The sequence below is a fragment of the Lepisosteus oculatus genome, unplaced genomic scaffold (assembly GCF_040954835.1).
Source record: "Lepisosteus oculatus isolate fLepOcu1 unplaced genomic scaffold, fLepOcu1.hap2 HAP2_SCAFFOLD_56, whole genome shotgun sequence".
NCBI lineage: Eukaryota > Metazoa > Chordata > Actinopteri > Semionotiformes > Lepisosteidae > Lepisosteus > Lepisosteus oculatus.
In genome coordinates, this window is record NW_027168106.1 from 342,556 (window position 1) to 348,905 (window position 6,350).

The window sequence follows — 6,350 nt, forward strand, 5'->3', positions numbered from 1 at the left end:
GAGACCTTGGCCAGCCAGGAGTTGAGAAAACCGTAAAACAGTTCTTGAGGACCTAATTGTTAACTCTTAACAGGCAAAGGTTCCTTCAGTCCTATGAGAAATATTTTAGAATTGAACTAAAGTGTGTTTCCGATACAGGAGCATATGTCTGTCAGGGCCTGTTGGAGAGGCCCTGGATGAGAACCCCTGGCTGCAGTTCCACATCCCCCTGAAAGTAAATAGAGCCATAAGCACGGAGCTAAGGACACTGCTCCAGGACATGCTGGCTGTCGATCCTGACCAGCGACCAGAAGCCATCCAGCAGAAGAAGCAAGTCAGGCAAGCCATGGCACGAGAGAAAACATCTTTGTAGTGACTGATAGCAAGATGTCCGTGACCAAGGGCAATTCGTCTGAGTAAAGTCTGATTTCATTTTTATGTCCCGAAAGGCCACTGCCTTTGTGCTGTAGATTTCTGATTTAGACGGGCATTTCTATGGACAACTTTGACTTTTCTGTGGGTCCAATGAAAATAAGTTTTTTAACTTATTCTTTGTTACAGTTTTCGAAAGTTTAAAGACATTCACTGAGTTGACGATAAAGGAAAAGTTTCATCTTTCACCTCTTGGAAGGTAGGCCGGTCAGAGGTACAATATATGTCTTCATGTCTTCATCCTCCATGTTTGTAACTACAGGTTTCACAGTGTTGAGCTAAGACACAAAAACACCTACAAATGGCAGTTCCAAATGTATCAAATGTATAAACCTGGGCTGAAAAAGTGTGTACAGTATATACTCTGTGTAGGTCTGATAAAAGTATTCGAGTCAAAGTGTCATATGGATACAAATTCTCATGATTTTGTATTGTGTGTTTTTTCTCTGTTCTGCTTTATTGAAAGAAATCAGATGCTCTTCCTGAAACTTACCTTAGCTGATTCTTCAGCTAAACCAGACAGACTTCTGAAATTCTCAAATATTATCAAATCTTGTTGGTTCAGAGGTGGTGGAGCCCATTACCAACAGACTCACAGCTGAAATTGCTGTGAAAAGGGCTTCTACCAAATATTAACATGTGGGTGAAAATGTATACAATTGTAATATTTCCTTTTTTCCCTTTGAAAGTATAACATGTGGTGTGAGAAAGAGGTCCTCATTTAATTGCATGAAACTCTGGCACTGGCGCAACAAACTGAACAAAGTTCAAGGGGGTATACGCTTTCTGTAGACACTTTATTTCCTCTTTTTCCATACTCTAAGAAATGATTTGGGAAACCTGTGGGACACTGGAGGTCATTATACATGAGCCTCTTTCTGCACCTTTTAAGCCATTGAAACCTAGTTGCCTTGTTACAAGGTCTAATATTACAGTAGGTGTGGTTTCCGTCTCCTAATTTCTGAGAATGATCAAATTGGGGAATAAGTTGTAGGGAATACCACTCTTGCACTTCTAAGAAAAGACTATCTCAAATGAAACTCGCTATAGAAAGACATCTTGTTGAAAAATTCTTTATTTTTTGTCATTTCTAAAGAAAAAACATTCATCAAGTCCTTCACAAATGTTTTGTTTGTGACTTTCTCTGTTGTTCCCCTTCACACTCAACTGAACTATGTGTTATGTCTTGTAAACGTAATCAAACATTTCACTTAGGTGTGTGGGTTAACACAAACCCATATTGTATGAAACATTCAGTTTTTCATTCAAGTTTTTTCTAACAATTGCATCCATGCTAGGACTACAGTAAACAACACTTTTTACTAAAGTAAATGAAATTGTTCATTTAACAAGACACATTGTTTTAAATGTATGCAATACGACGACACTAAAAACAACACTGAAACTTTTCATTGAAATACTGGACGAGATTGTGCATATTCAATGGATTTCTCCTGGTGCTTTTTTTCATCAGTCTTTTCATATTCTTGTTCTCTACTCAGGTGTCTCCTGTTCCTTTGGTGATGTCTGCTGTATACACATGGTATCATACACTTGAGCAAAGTGTGATACCACCGTTTGTTCTTCTCCTAAAATAAAGATGAACATTGACAAAAGTCAGAAGCACTCTTTTCTTTGACAGACGAACAAAACAATGCAAGAATAACCATACTCTCTGTTCCTTACTCATTTCTACCTACCTGTTTGACCACTTTGTCTGCTTCAGTCAGGACAGGGTGCTGGGGCTGACTCTGAGCAATCTGAGAAGAGCTCTCTGTGATCTTCTCCCCTACAGTGGCTGCATTGTACTCTGTTTGAAATCCAGGTATCGCCTCCGGTAAGTTCCTCTGTCCTTTTTGGGACTTGAAAGGGTAGAATCATTTTGTGACTACATTTCCTTGTCATGCACTGATATGTTCTGGTTTGTGTTCGATTACTGCAGGCGTTCAAGTACTTTCTTTTTGTTCTAGATTGGCAGTGCTTGAGATGGTAGGAACTTGTCATATTCTCAACTCTGAATGCTCTGTAAACATACTATTTTAGCAATTCTTAGAAATCTGAAAGCAGTGTTACCTGTATCATTTTTTGTCTTGGTAGTAGTATTGCAGCTCCAACATCAGCACTTAAATAATGGTTTGTGATGTTACTTGTCCTTGGAGTTAGTATACTCCTGAGAAGTCAAGAGAAATCTTACGTAAGCATTAATTATGTTTCACTTTTGAAAGCAAAGTACGTGTCAAGTACTTTGAAGGCATTTGTTGATACTTTTAAGCACTTTCGTTGATTATTATTATCCTTCAATTAGTTATTACAAGTCCAACATTCTCTACATGATCTCACTCCATATTCCGAATGTGGGAATACAGTTGTTTTAAGGAAATGCCACTGAATAGATAGTAGCTGCACTCTACAAAGATGAATTTGCTAATTAATCAGTCAGGGACACAGCTTATACTTCAGTAGTCTTAGATCATGTAATGATGATTATTGTACTTTATAACTAGCAAAATCCCCATATCCTGTTCATTGCCCCCTTTTCAGTTATGTGGATTGACTTATCCCTGAAGTGGTTAATTCTCACCTTGACATCTCATAGAACAACTGAATCTCTACCAAGGGTGAATGTGTCCTTCCTCTTAATGTCTAAAAGAAAAGGTTAAAATTCATTGAAGCAAAATGCAACAACCCAAAATGTTGGGGAGGTCGTTTCCACAGTTATTTCATATGACAGTGCTTGGAGTGAAGCTACATGACCATGGTGAAGAAGAAAAAACACTTTACCTTGTTCCTCCTGACTGATGTCCTTATGCGTGTTTTGCACAGTTGAGTGTTTTGTGTCTTGTCGTCTGTGTAGGCAACAGCCCTCTTCCCTGGGATAGAACTAGATGATATTTAGACACGTTAATTTGACTTCTCCATTGCTCACATTGATTTGGATATGATTATAATGCTCTGTTTTGTGGGCTTCCCAAGAAAACAATAAATCCCTTACTACTTGTTCGAAATGCAGTAGCACAGATCCTAACCAATACAAGAAAGAGAATATCATTCCTATATTGAAAAAACTTCACTTTTCACCTGTATTATTTGGTATTATTCACCTGTATTATTTCACCTGTAAATTTGAAAGTTATTTTACTTGATTTTTAAGCTTTAAGCGACCTAGCACGTCTGTACCTTCCTGAATGTCTGTCTTCCTATGTTCCTATACGTGACCTGAGATCTGCACATACTGGCCTACTGCAAATACCACATGTGAAATGCAGAAAGAGTGGAGAGGCTGCTTTTTGTTTTTATGCTTCTAAATTATGAAACTCACTTCCACTTTTTATTAGGCAGTCAAGCTCGGTACATTGTTTTAAAAAACATTTGAAAATGTTGCTTTTAGTTAAAGTGGTTCTTTGTTCTTTCTATTTCTGTTTCTTTTTTTAGTTCTCTTTAATTGTTCTTATTTTATTACGACTTTCCTAATTTTTATTTATTTAATTGACATGTATGTTGCTTTACTGTATTGCTGTATTTTCCTTGACAACTGAAAGTATATCTCTCAATTTTAATATTTTACTTTTACGCTTGGTTTTTAAAGCACCAAAGCACTATTTGTATGAAAGGTGCTCTATAAATAAAGTTTATTATTATTATTTTTAATATTATTATTATACTTTGTTACATTTTTGGTTAGGACAAAGATTCTAGTAGAGGTGACCTCTTTTACCCCGTTCCAAAAAATTGGAAAACTACCTTCAGAATACACTGACCATGACCATCTACTGTCTCCTTTAACTGTGTATTTTCATCATGCATATCTTGTGTATTATTTATTGTAGTTGGTTTTGTCATTCTGTAAAGAAGCCACCTTTCAAGGCACTATATAAAATAATGTTTGTTATTATTATTTACATTTTTCATCGTAAAATCTGGCGAAGAGTCTTAAGAGAATAACAAAGAACACGTTGCTCTTACCTTTCCATTCCAAGAAATGCCCTCAGCTCGGATTGCAGAGATTGACCTCTCTGTCTCAAATTCTGAGAAACATAGACTCGATTGAAAAACAACCATTTCCTAAGATTCACATAACATCACCAGTCAACATTTGCCACTTGACATCAATAGAAACCATAGAGTACATGACATTTCCAATCAGTTTTCTTTCAAGGTACAATACCAATCGCCTTGCCAGAAGAGTTATACTGCGGTAGATAAATATTACAAATGTCAGATACACGCAGAGTTGTTTGGATTACTATGAAAAGATTGGCAAATATATTTATGTTCATTATATTTCTTGGAGTGACAGAGCTAAAGAGAAAAAAATACTTACCTTTATCTCTGCAGACAGGATCGCAAGGGATTCCCTTATACTGGGTTCCTATATAACAAATAATACATTATTCAAAAAACATGATATTTCTCTGTCCATTGGCAGCATGATTGTTTATCATTACAGTTTTAGTTAGCTTTAATTTTGTAAACCCCAAGTAAACATAGTTTGTGCCTTTCTCTGAACTTTTTGGCATTTCAATTCAGTTGTTTGTAAGCTTATTTTACAGTTGCTAGGTTGATGAAGTTCCTGAACTGTGCAGTATTTCTTTTGGGTTTGGTGCGAATCATATTCTAGTGGTTGGGGGAAAAAAGCACAGGTGCCATCCCACCATTTAACCCTGAAACTTACCTTAGCCGATTCTTCAACTAAACCAGACATGTTAACTAAGTGTTACAGTATGTTTCAAAGTGTGTATTTTAGCAAACACAACTGAAGTTCTTTTGTCTCCTTGGAGACACCTGGAACTGGTGTGATGCTGGTTCTATGACATCATTTGTTCTAAATGTAAATGCAGGTATTGGCACAACATAGTAAATTGGTGTAAAGTTATGGATCCATTTATGATTTTCACTCAGTTTGAAAGAGTTCCTGTCGTGTAGTTAAACTTTGTGTTACGGAGGGTTAACTGGGGTTCTGGCTACTAGTTAGGCTTGGTCATTCAGTCATCTGGTTCATGAAATAGGAAGCTAAGAGATCTGTGTTTTAGTTTTACTGTTTGTTTTTGTTCCATAGAATAAGAAATGTTTCATTAATATTAGTAATAGAGTAGCTGTTTCTCTAAACAGTGTGTGTCAGTTTGCACTGCAGGTGTGCCAGGTAGAGACCATTTAAGAACCCAAAAATATGCTGTCATTTACTGCCGTGGCTAATTTCTGTTAACCTTGTCTCTCACTCACTTTGATGAGCAAAATGTTCATACATAAAGCATCCATTTCTGATTGGTCAGAAGAAGCTTCTTAACATATAAGGTATAAACAAAGTCAGAAAGTTAGGCACTTAGGTCAGCCTTAGGCAGTTAACCAAGACCATAATCCGATAAGAAGCTATTCCCTTTCATGTTGCTAAATCACATGTAGGATACATGAGTTACACCTCCACTTAAGAGACCTTAAAGAGACCTTGGCCAGCCAGGAGTGTAGAAAACCGTAAAACAGTTCTTGAGGACCTAATTGTTAACTCTTAACAGGCAAAGGTTCCTTCAGTCCTATGAGAAATATTTTAGAATTGAACTAAAGTGTGTTTCCGATACAGGAGCATATGTCTGTCAGGGCCTGTTGGAGAGGCCCTGCATGAGAACCCCTGGCTGCAGTTCCACATCCCCCTGAAAGTAAATAGAGCCATAAGCACGGAGCTAAGGACACTGCTCCAGGACATGCTGGCTGTCGATCCTGACCAGCGACCAGAAGCCATCCAGCTGAAGAAGCAAGTCAGGCAAGCCATGGCACGAGAGAAAACATCTTTGTAGTGACTGTTAGCAAGATGTCCGTGACCAAGGGCAAATCGTCTGAGTAAAGTCTGATTTCATTTTTATGTCCCGAAAGGCCACTGCCTTTGTGCTGTAGATTTCTGATTTAGACGGGCATTTCTATGGACAACTTTGACTTTTCTGTGGGTC